We start from the raw sequence: 12,853 nt of genomic DNA on the forward strand, positions 1-12,853 counted from the left end.
AACGTCAAACAAATTTGACTCTCTTAAAAATAGAAGAAATTTGGGGCGCCTGGGTGGCTCAGTGGGTTAAGCCTCTGTCTTCAGCTCGGGTCATGATCTCAGGGTCCTGGGATCAAGCCCTGCATCGGGCTTTCTGCTTGGCGGGGAGCCTGCTCCCCCCTCTGCCGGCCCCTCTGCCTACATGTGATCTCTGTCTGTCAAATAAATAAATAAAATTTAAAAAAAAAATTTAAAAAATAGAAGAAATTTAATTTTTAAGTTGGAGACACAATGATGTGCTATTTCATTTCACTTAAAGAATTCAATTGAAATTAAAAATACATTAATTCATCTTTTTTCTCTTTCATATAAGAAATCATTTATTCTCCTTGTCACTATTATAATGTAGGTTTTCTATTCTACCAACATTTTTAATTATTTGAAAACTGTATTACAGTAAAATGTTAAAAACTTTCATCTCTCTCTCTCATTTAAAAATACAATGCAAACTATGGAAAAGGGAATTTACGTTTCATTGGAGACCCTGTGTAGCATTTGTTGGTTAAACAGAAGTTCCAACAACAGGCATTTTCAGATATCTCTGGATGTGTGGACTGGCTTTTAATAATGAAAATAAGAATTCTAAAATATAATGTGTATTGTAATTATGTAATTACATATGTACATTTTGAATGCAATTAATTTTTAGTACTATTCTTTTTTATTATTCTTTTTTTAATTTTTTATAAACATATAATGTATTTTTATCCCCAGGAGTACAGGTCTGTGAATCGCCAGGTTTACACACTTTACGGCACTCAGCAAAGCACATACCCTCCCCAATGTCCATAACGCCATCCCCCTCTCCCGAACCCCCTCCCCGCAGCAACCCTCAGTTTGTTTTGTGAGATTAAGAGTCACTTATGGTTTGTCTCCCTCCCAATCCCATCTTGTTTCATTTATTCTTCTCCTACCTCCCAACCCCCCCACGTTGCATCTCCACTTCCTCATATCAGGAAGATCATATGATACTTGTCTTTCTCCGATTGAATTATTTCACTAAGCATAATACCCTCTAGTTCCATCCACATCATCGCAAATGGCAAGATTTCATTTCTTTTGATGGCTGCATGGTATTCCATTGTGTATATATATATATATACCACATCTTCTTTATGCTTGAATGCAATTAATTTTTTTAAAGCTTTATTTATTTATTTGAGAGAGAGAAAGCGGTGGGGACGGGGAAAGAGAGAGGGAGAGAGAAACTTAAGCAGACTCTGTGCTGAGTGCAGAGCCTGACACGGGACTCTGTCTCACAACTTGAAGATCACAACCTGAGCTGAAACCAAAAGTCAGACACTTAACCTATTGCACTACCCAGGTGCCCCTGAATACAATTAATTTTTAAACCATTAATCTGTACTTGGATAATAGAGTTGACTTTATTGAGATAAAAACCAGCCAGGACTGTAAACTCTAATAGTCCTTTAAAGTAAAGGATATTTGAAGAAATGGCTTTGTTTTCCAAATTCTAGCTTTTTTAATTTGTTAAGCAAATATAGGGTAAGCATTTAGAAAATGGCAAATATTGCTCTTTGATAGCATGTGAAATAATGAGATTTAAATTGTGTATAGAATATTAATCTTTGTTGGCGTATTTGCTTATTTTATATTTTTTCAAGACAAGATAGCATGTCTTATAATCACATATAATTTAACAGAATGAAATAAAATAAAATTAACTGGATGAAGACATAAGTAAGAAGGGAAAATTAGAGTAAGAAAAAGTCTGAGGAATCCAGGACTAAATTAGTATACAAAATTCAAGTCAGAGAGAATCACTTTCCAGAAGTAGCTTCACATAAGGCTTTAAGTTTCCTATTTATCTGCATATGGAAAATATAACATAGTTACATGATCAGACTTTCCAGAAGTTAAATGTACACACACACACACACACACACACACACACACACACCCACACACTAATTGTTCTAGCTCAGTAGAAAGATAAACTGTTCCTTTTATATAGATAAGAAAATATCTTCCATTAGGCTTTCTGAAGAGGGTACCCAGTAATGAAAAAAAAAAGAAAAAGAAAAAAGAAAGAAGAGAAAAGAAAAAAAGACCACCAACAATTTCCTTACAGTTAAAAAAAAAAGTCCTTATAGTAAAAAATCTGTTAAGTTTTAAAGAGCATTTTCTTGTAATGTCCTTCCTTTAGGTCTTTGTAAAGGCAGTTTACAAAAGCATTTCTATAAAATCTCGATTTTATGTGTTAGAGGGTTAATGGTCTAGGCTGGTCTGGCTTAATCTAAGGGAGAATTTCCAATATCCAGAGGAAGTGGTGGGCCTGCTGTTTTTTCCGGAAATCCTTCTTAAATGTTGTTTATCTTCACTGACCTTTTCATATGTACTGAATGAAAGCGTGCTTGTGGTTATTTCCCCCTGAAAAGGAACTAAAGTTCAAAGAGTCTTTATTGTGAGTTAATTGTAAATCATATATTTAGAAGATAATCCAGGACCCAGTAAGTACACATTTGTGAATCGAAGTTCACTTTACCTCTGCTCCTAGGGAGGCTTCAAAAATTCCTCAATAGCAAACGTTCCCTCAAAGACTTTTTTTTTGGGGTTTTTGTTTTGTTTTGTTTTGTTTTTAGCTGTCAAATGATCCTTTATTGAAATATTTTTCTTTGTAGTTCTTAACCAGCTGGGCATTCCACTGCACCACTACTGATGTCATCTGTGATGTCATGAGGGTGGCCGCCATCAACATGGCAGCCCCTAGACTGGACAGTCTCCAGGATCTCTTTAATGGTTCCAGAGAGTTCTCTGGCTAAAAATGGTGCCACATCTGTGGGGCAATGTCGACAGTCACTTTTGAGAAGTGCTATTTCCATAGTGCTTAAAGTTTTTCTGCTTCTTTCTGTCTTTTGGTGGTTCCTAAGGGTTTTGATAACCAGGGCAGAAGTAGAAGGTACCACTTCAATCTTGGTCCATCTGTTCTGTGTGGTTAGGGTCTCCATAACCCTCAAATCCTTCCAGTCACTGGTTGCCTTGGCGATGTCATCATCAAACTTTTTTTTTGGAGACAGACCCAGGGGACCAGGCTTCAGAACCCAGGCAGACATGACACTGACTTCTCCACTGGTGCATTTCAGGAATAGGACTTTGATCTTCTCGGGTTGAACTTAAGTGGCATGGGAGGTGGCTGGTGTCAGATAAACCTGGATTTGGGAGGACTGAAGATAGTTACACCTTCACCTTCTCCCAGTGGAAAGCCAAAGCCCCTCAAAGGATTTTAGAACATGAAGGAATAGGGAGTAGATCCCAAAATTCTGAAGCAGAAAGACACAATATTTTATATTTTTCCTATGGGGAAATGGACCCACACACACACACACATACACATGTATATATGATATCCATATAATTTTAGATAGTACATTAAGAGAGAATTACAGCTAAATGAGTCAAATAATGACAGAATACAGCTAAATAATAAATAATAGAAATACAGTTAAATTAAATACGTAATAAAAAAAAAGACTGAGAGTGTTGCTGAGCTAAGGTAAGGGAAATTTAGTTATTGCGCACAACTGAGAATCGTGACTTTGTAATAAGCTGGAGATAGACAATGCTGTATCTTTATCTATGAATGGAAAAAACAAAGTGGGAGTGATAATGCATGAGCAGACTGCACATTTTATTACTAAAACTATCAAGGAGAATTAAAGGGGCAAGAGATTAGCTAAGATATAATTGGTTCTGGGAACAGAAGCAGTAGAGTTCCATGAAGCAAAGAGCACTCATGATTTGGGTGAAGTAGGTCACTCACCCAGAATAAAAGCTTTGCTAAGTCAACCCTGGTTAAATCCAAAACTCATGAAATACATGTAGTTAAAAGGTTAATGACTGCCAATGTTTAGTCCAACCTTCTATGGCCGGAGGAAAAAGGAGAAAAAAATTATTGATGTTTATGTGAAAACTGGCATGGAAAAGGGTGAAGAGGAAGAGATAATTTTACAAACAATTTAAATTTATTACCTTAGGATGTAGTCACGAATACGCATCATTGCAATTTCAGAAAATGTTTGGTCAATACTGACCCACCCTCTAATATGTTGGTAAAGTAATAGTTAAAAAATGTAAAAAAAAAAAAGAATATTCAAGATAAAATATAACTTAGCACTGATACATTTAATGTTCTTAGTCAAAGAGCCTGCTTAACTATTTTTAAGTGATAGGGAAAAGATGGGGTTAACCTTCATTTCTGGCAGTAGAGGAAACAAAAACCTCCCTCCTAGAACACCTCGCATTAAAAATAAAATATTTTATTATTATTATTATTATTATTATTATTATTATTTTAACTGCATGTCATTGAGTTAATGTTTCTGTCAGGTAAATGCTTGGAAAGAGAATCAGCAAGTAATGTTGTTCTGGAGAATTACGCTTGTCCTAGAATAGCATTTGCCACTTGAGTCTGTTCTAATCACCAAGATGTGATCGCATGGATAAGAGATTTTGGGGGGAAAGGCATGTAAGGGATCAAACAGAAGGTGCCAGAGAAGAGAGGGAGAGCCTCTGGATTGTGATGCAGTTCTGACAGCTGTGAAGGAAGCATCATGTATGGGGAGACTCTAATATGACAGCACAGTTCTAAATAAAGTATCATTGTTTAGACAGAGAGGTAGTGCTTTAGCCAAAGTCCTAGGAACCTGCATTTTGCAAGAAGGGGCTGGCACTAGTACTTGTCATTGTTTGTGTGTGTGTGTGTGCTTTTTTTGTTTTGTTTGTGTTTGTGTTTGTGTTTGTGTTGTGTTTTAGTTGTGGCACTAGTAGTTCTGTCTTGCTTAGTTTTTATCTGGGAACAGCCTGGGGGAAGTATGGCCTATGTGGTGTGGCATCAAGAGAGCCAGTGCAGGGTGAGTGAGCTCAGCTCAGCTCTCTGCATCAGATTCTGTTGAAGGAGACCTGAATGGTGCACCTTCATGACTGTTGTGCCCATTTAGCCTAGAGTCTGATTTAATGAGCTACACACAGGCATGAGATAGAAGACAAGGACATTGGCTCCAGTGTCCTAGCAAGGTCAGAGCTCAGATCAGTACACCAGAAAGAGGGTAAGACTTTCAAAAATTAAGTCTTGGTTGTGGAAGATAACCAAGCATGTCTTAGAAATTGCCCTTTCTAAGGGAGAAGAGAGAAAAGAAAAGTTCCCCACAGAATTCTTATCTATGGACTTTCTCCTTCACTCTGAGTAGTGGTCCTAGAAAAATTTCAACTTAAACCAGAGTTTAAAAAACAATCTCAGGTTGGAAATGATCCCAGATACCTGGGAGATGCAACCCTAACTCATGTGTTGAGGAATGTTCCTTAAACTCAGGCCTTGAAAATTCTCTGATAAAGTTCTAAGGATTTCAGTTCCTAACAGAAACATCACAAAGCACAAACAAGTCACCAGGAGTAAGTTTACAGAAATAACAAAGTGTGTGATCAAACCTGCAGTGGTTGTGAAACTTGAGAGTTTTAATATTGAAAACACATTTTTAAAGAGCCTGTATGAAAAATTTAAAAAATAATAAAAAATAAAGAGCCTTTATGTTGGGGTGTCTGGGTGGCTCAGTTGGTTAAGCGTCTGCCTTCAGCTCAGGTCGTGATCTCGGGGTCCTGGGATCGAGTCCCACATTGGGCTCCCTGCTTGGTGGGAAGCCTGCTTATCTCTCTTCCTCTGCCACTCCCCTTGCTGTTCTCTCTCTCGATAAATAAATAAAATATTTTTTGAAAGAGTTTATATATGACATGACAGACAGTTCTAAGTGCTTTAATAACTAATTCCTTCCATTATCATTTCTACCACGTAGTCCACAATATATGTTGCATGCACATAAAGCAGCAGGGAACTGTGGGGACACAGCAATGTTGGAAACAGCAGTGAAGAAAATAGAAAATCTCCCACCTTCATGGGGCTTGCCTTTGGGTGACTACAAATTCCATATTGGCCCCTATTTTATCATTCTAGCTCTCCTGCCCCTCTTTCTGTCTCTTTCTCTCTCTCAGCACGCACACACACACACACACACACACATTTCCTTGGCAATTGAAGGCAAATAAAAAACATCAACAATGATAAAAATCTGGAAAAGCCACAGCATGACGTCCCAATCTATTCAACAGGTGTTGGAAACAAGCCCACACTTACTCTACAGCCTGGCTACTATGTGAGCTGGTATGAATAAAAGAAATCGAGGAAGAATTTCTAATTTACCAGTTATCTTCTCCCAGCTGCCTAGTTAGTCCTCAGTATTCTCAATGTGTAGCTCTGTAAAGATATCCTTTAAAGATTCTCAACCTAGCAGTAGAATTAAGAAAAAAAAAAAAACAGTATTCATGATTCAGAAAAGATCATTTTCTCAGCTCTAGATTTTGCATACCAGTTGGTGCAAACACCAAATTGTCTCATTTTACCAAAGTAGGGATGGCAGAGGAAATGATTACTACTTTGTGGTCAGTGTGTATCATCTTCATTTTATGTTAATACATAAAAAGACTGAATCCAGGCTTTGTCTTTTATTACCATTATTGGTTTCCTTATTTATTTCTATATATTTCAACTCATTAGATTTTTTCCTAATCGATCTAAGAATAGAGATTTTTTATAAAATACTAAATTCCATGAATTTGAATGCAACAAGTTGTTGAGGCTGTTTCTGTTCTCAAAATGAGATTATGATTCATAGACCATTTTTTCTAATATTAAATAATGGAAGAGAATGCAACTGATAATAATACTAATACCAGTAGTAATAACAGAGACCCTTCCTTCACTAAAGGATTAATGCAGACTTGTTACTGTGCAAACCCTTTGTATGCATTATCTATTTTAATAACCCTATGTGCTAGTTACTGTTAGTGATCACATTATACAGATGAGGACACTGAGGACTAGAAAAGATAAGAAAACTGGTGAATGTAATAAAGGATAGAGCCTCCAACCAACATCTGATTCAAAGCCCAAGCTCTCATTCCTTAGTTTGTAAATATTCCATCCGTAGGTCAACTCACTAAAGTCTTGAGACATAGAACTCAGTGCCTCAGTGTTGTCACATTTAAATTATGAGGAATATTTATGTTCAACAGACTGGAACTTAAAAGCGGAAGTTGAGATGAGAGGGTCATTTAAGTGTATTAATAAGGACCGAGGTAAAGTGAATGACGTCCTGAGCAAGCATTTCTATTAAGAAATGTGGACCAAAACACAGACATAAGCTATCCAGTAGGTGGGAAAAGTTACCCAACAGGAGATAAGAGCATCAGCCAGGTAGAAGGAAACTCAGGTCAGTGTAGTGTCTCGGAAGCCAAAGAAAGACTGTTTCAAAGAGAAAATGATAAACAGCATCATAGGCTGGTATCAAGAGGGCTGCAAAGGTTTCCATTGGATTAAACCAGTCCGAGCACATGGATAACCTTACAAATGTGCTCAGATGAAGGGAAGGGGCTGGAGATTCTCAGTGAGCTGAATAGGTTTAAAATAAACCATGACCAAGAGCAGGAAAACAAGTTGAGTAGATGCACAATTTTAGGTTACTTAGAACCATGGAGTAGGGATCATAGATTTATTCATCACTTCAAAAAGTACTAAATAATCCCAGTGAGCAAGGCACTGTTCTGGGCTTGGGGCACATTTGGGTATTAAAAACAGACAAAATCTTCTGTTCTTTTGTAAATTAAGGTCTAGCAGGTTGACAGACAATGAATACCTGGTTGGCATGTGAAAACTGCCACACGGTATCTTGGAGAGGAACCAGTGTTATTTAAGAAAAGCAAGCAGGCCAGAGTTGGATCAGGAATACAAAGTGAGAGTGTGGTATATATAAACATAGGATTGGTAAATACTCTTAAAATTTTTGTGATATTTGAGTGATGACATTGACGGGAGGAAGTGAGAATCAGCCGTGTGGATATATGGGAACAGCACTCTAGGCAAGGGAACAGCCACTGCAAGTTCCATGAGGGGCAGAGTAGTATGCTTAGAGTCCCGGGAGCAAAGGGAGAGTCATAGGAGCTTAGGGTAATGGAGGAGTAGGAATGGGCTGTGAGGGTCAAATAAGAGAGGGACTTGAAGGTCATTGCAAGGATTTAGCTTTTCCTAAGTGAAATAGGAGGGGTTTATACTGCCAACAATATGCACAGTCCCACACTCTCTCCAGTAGTGTTCTGTTTATGGATTGTACCCACCGAGAGTTGGCTTCACAATTGGTTTTGACAGTTACCACAAAAACAGTGACAGAAGGATTAACTTTTGACAGATGTCTTATGAAAATGCAGGACCATATGTTCTCAGTTTGATATTAAACATAAGGAGGAAAAGAATGGGTGGAAGAAAGGAGGGGAAAATGGACTGGCTGGCATTGTGGTGGGGATGTTTGTAGTTCTCATTGACTGATACAAAGATAAATATGTTGCATCAGGGTCTGGAATGTGAGGGTTTTTTCAGCATCGGATCACCTTGGTTCTTCTTAGTGAATCACTGTGACTTCTATAGCTAAAATTACTACTTTAAGGTTCTGGGAAAAAGAAGAGGAAAAAAGGGAAAAAAAAACCATTCTGAACCAAAATGTTTTAATAGAGCCTGCGGCTTTAAGTATTATATTTCACAAAAAACTAAATATACTTCTGGAATTTGGTTTAGAGTAAGAGTAAATCTTCCCCAGTACCATGCTGTCTTGGTGATCACCAAGACAGCATGGTACTGGCATAAAAACAGACACATGGACCAGTGGAACAGAGTAGAGAGCCCAGATATGGACCCTCAACTCTATGGTCAAATAATCTTTGACAAAACAGGAAAAAATATCCAGTGGAAAAAAGACAGTCTCTTCAATAAATGGTGCTGGGAAAACTGGACAGCTATATGTAGAAGAATGAAACTTGACCATTCTCTTACACCGTACACAAAGATAAACTCGAAATGGATAAAAGACCTCAACGTGAGACAGGAATCCATCAGAATCCTCGAGGAGAACATAGGGAGTAACCTCTTTGATATCAGCCATAGCAACTTCTTTCAAGATATGTCTCCAAAGGCGAAGGAAATAAAGGCAAAGATGAACTTCTGGGACTTCATCAAGATAAAAAGCTTCTGCACAGCAAAAGAAACAGTCATCAAAACAAAGAGGCAACCCACGGAATGGGAGAAGATATTTGCAAATGACAGTACAGATAAAAGGTTGATATCCAGGATCTATAAAGAACTCCTCAAACTCAACACACACAAAACAGATAATCATATCAAAAAATGGGCAGAAGATATGAACAGACACTTCTCCAATGAAGACATACAAATGGCTACCAGACACATGAAAAAATGTTCATCATCACTAGCCATCAGGGAGATTCAAATCAAAACCACATTGAGATACCACCTTACACCAGTTAGAATGGCCAAAATTAGCAAGACAGGAAACAACGTGTGTTGGAGAGGATGTGGAGAAAGGGGAACTCTCTTACACTGTTGGTGGGAATGCAAACTGGTGCAGCCACTTTGGAGAACAGTGTGGAGATTCCTCAGGAAATTAAAAATAGATCTTCCCTATGACCCTGCAATTGCACTGCTGGGTATTTACCCCAAAGATACAGATGTAGTGAAAAGAAGGGCCATCTGTACCCCAATGTTTATAGCAGCAATGGCCACGGTCGCCAAACTGTGGAAAGAACCAAGATGCCCTTCAACGGATGAATGGATAAGGAAGATGTGGTCCATATACACTATGGAGTATTATGCCTCCATCAGAAAGGACGAATACCCAACTTTTGTAGCAACATGGACAGGACTGGAAGAGATTATGTTGAGTGAAATAAGTCAAGCAGAGAAAGTCAAGTATCATATGGTTTCACTTATTGGTGGAGCATAACAAATAATATAGAGGACAAGGGTAGATGGAGAGGAGAAGGGAGTTGAGGGAAATTGGAAGGGGAGGTGAACCATGAGAGACGATGGACTCTGAAAAACAACCTGAGGGTTTTGAAGGGGCGGGGTGGGAGGGTGGGGGAACCAGGTGGTGGGTATTAGGGAGGGCACAGATTGCATGGAGCACTGGGTGTGGTGAAAAAACAATGAATACTGTTACGCTGAAAATAAATAAAAAATTAAAAAAAAAAAAAAAGTAAATCTTCCCCAACCCTGGCCTACTGGCCATTCATTCATTCATTTATTTTCTCAGAAACAAAGAAAACATTTATTTACATACTATGTACACAGAATTAAGATAAGTGGTGGGAAATATTTTCTTTGAGAAGCTTTAGGAAGTTCACAGTCCAGTGATGAGAATGTCTTGTGTATGAACAGTGAAGGTATAATGTGATGTGTAGTCAATAGCGACCAACACAGCAAAGACCTGAGAGTGCAGTGGAAGGGTTGGGCAGAGCTTCTAACAGAACACAATCTTGGATGAATATGATTTACCAGGTACTGTAACATTGCTTTTAATATTTTGATTAGGAGACTCATCTTTCAGGATCATAAACCAAAGACATCAATATGGCAGCCAACTCATTGTTCTTAACACGTGTTAAAAAAATCAAACTGATCTACAGAATTCTGTAGGGGTAAACTCTTTTATTAGAAATAAAATAAACTAAAATGTATTCTTGTGCAGCTAAGAAAAATTTGTGTTTCTTTGAATGGGTAGAGAAGAACTAAAGTTGCTGTATCCTAGACCTATTGCTCTGACTTCGAGCTGGTTGGACAATACTTTTGTAGAAAATCAAGTCCTAATTCTATGATTTACTATCCAAATTATTTCTTCATTTATTATCTCCATACTTATTTTCCATGTTGTAGAAAAGTAGTTTTCCTTATTTAAGTATATGTCAATTACCCATTTGTGAGTTCTGTCAATGCAACACTGAGATTATTCAATGAAATGATTCCTGTAGGGTTCAGGATGACCCACTGTGAACGCAGTTGAAGTCGTTTCAAAACTTGATTCCTAATAATAATGTTTATTCTGACATTTTCTCCTTAGTTTTCCTTATGTAATAGACCCATGATTGAATCAAACTGTTAGCTTCTAGCCTGCTGGATCTATGAATGGAGTATTTACTTGGCATGTTAGTGATTGAGTTTCAAGGTTGTTTCAGTTACTTTGGGATGCTTGGATGGCTCAGTTGTTTGGGTGTCTGACTCGTTTTTTTTTTTGTTTTTTAAAGATTTTTATTTATTTATTTGACAGACAGAGATCACAAGTAGGCAGAGACGCAGGCAGAGAGAGAGAGGGAGAAACAGTCTCCCCGCTGAGGACCCTGAGACCATGACCTGAGCTGAAGGCAGAGACTTACCCTACTGAGCCACCCAGGCACCCCTGGGTATCTGACTCTTGATTTTGGCTTGGATATGATCTCAGGGTCGTGAGATTGAACCCCTCATCTGGCTCCGTACTGGGCATCAACCCTGCTTGGGATTTTCTCCTTCCGCTGCTCCCCACCCAGCCACCCCTCCCTGTCCTGTTCTCTCTTAAAAAAAAAAAAAAAAAAAAAAAAGTGTTTCAGTTACTTTGACAATGGAACAGCAGTGCAAAAAAAAAAAAAAAAGTCACATTTTAATTAACAACGAAAGCTGACTGCATTTACTAATTCCAGTTAAATACACCTCTGATTCTCTCCCCAACTCAAATATTATTCACATGAATACTTGGAGAAAATGTAAAGATTGCAGTTTTTTTATACACATTTAATATACAGGTGTCACCCTGAAAATGTTATATATTATATAAGGGAAAGGTTATTCATAAATTTACAAAAGCAAATTCCATTTTCTGACTGGCGGTAAGGCCTTTTTAGCACTCATGTATAGTAACCACATAGGTATCATTAAAATGAAAAATACTCACTTTTTAGGCATATATACACTAAATCAAAAGCTCATTTTTGTTCATATATTTTTCTTCAGCTACACTACTTTTGGAAGTACGGTTTCATAATGTTCAAAACAAGGCCAATTAGGCCAATATCCATAAGTTATAAATTCATTCCAAACTTTTTTCTTAGAGCACTCAGTAAGCAAGTGCTTCTATTTGTATCTATTTTGAGACCATTCTGAGAGAATCATACTTTAGTCAGGAAATCTGAGTTTATATAAATGTTCATTATATTGATTATTTTCAGTATTACTGTGCACACTGAATTTTGTCTCTGTGGGCTACTGAATTATTTTATTTCATGATGTGTCTCCTGGCTAACGAAGACATCTAAAAGGTTATGGCCAAATTTTTTATAATATTATGTATTGAAATAATCTTCATGTTTGAACCTAAAAGACTAGTTGTGCTCAAACATATTACTTGAGATACTCAAACATACAACTTAAAAATAGACAATGGTAATTGGCTTGATTGGATTTTAGCTCAATAGCAGAATGGATATGGAGAATAAAGCCAATAAAGAACTAATTATCTTATATTTAAAATATATGTTAAAATATACATCTTATATTTGTTGGAAAATACAGTTAAACAATGAAAATTGTATTATTAAAATACAAGCTTTGAGTCTTATCTGATTTGCAACAAAGAGCATAGCCCTGTGTTTTAAAGAGAAAGTTCCTCTTACCTTTTCTTGTCTTTGAAAATTCTTTACAAGCTGCTGGTTTCATTATTTATTAGACAGTTCATGATAATGTCTTCTTTACATAAGGTATTTATTTAGGAAAAAAATACAGCAAAGAATACCTCAATCAAAAATGTTTATTTTTCATGTTCTATTTATCAATTGAATATTTGTAGAGTAAATTAGATCAGCTTAAGAATTTATAGAGCAAAAAAAAAAGAATTCATAGAGCAAATTAAATAGGTTTAAGAATATGTTTTACATA

At 37.1% G+C, this 12,853-nt stretch overlaps 1 protein-coding gene and 1 pseudogene across 2 annotated transcripts in view; one reads left to right on the top strand and one right to left on the bottom strand.

Moving 5' to 3' along the window:
• CDH12 (cadherin 12) overlaps window positions 1-12,853 on the top strand; it is a gene marked incomplete at both ends in the record, with an annotated part of 268,874 nt that overhangs the window by 42,238 nt on the left and 213,783 nt on the right.
• LOC308342634 (large ribosomal subunit protein uL11-like) lies at window positions 2,685-3,184 on the bottom strand (annotated as a pseudogene). The gene has a single exon. The product of its transcript is annotated as a large ribosomal subunit protein uL11-like (transcript).

Source organism: Martes martes (genome assembly GCF_963455335.1).
Source record: "Martes martes genome assembly, chromosome: 5".
NCBI classification, from domain to species: Eukaryota; Metazoa; Chordata; class Mammalia; order Carnivora; family Mustelidae; genus Martes; species Martes martes.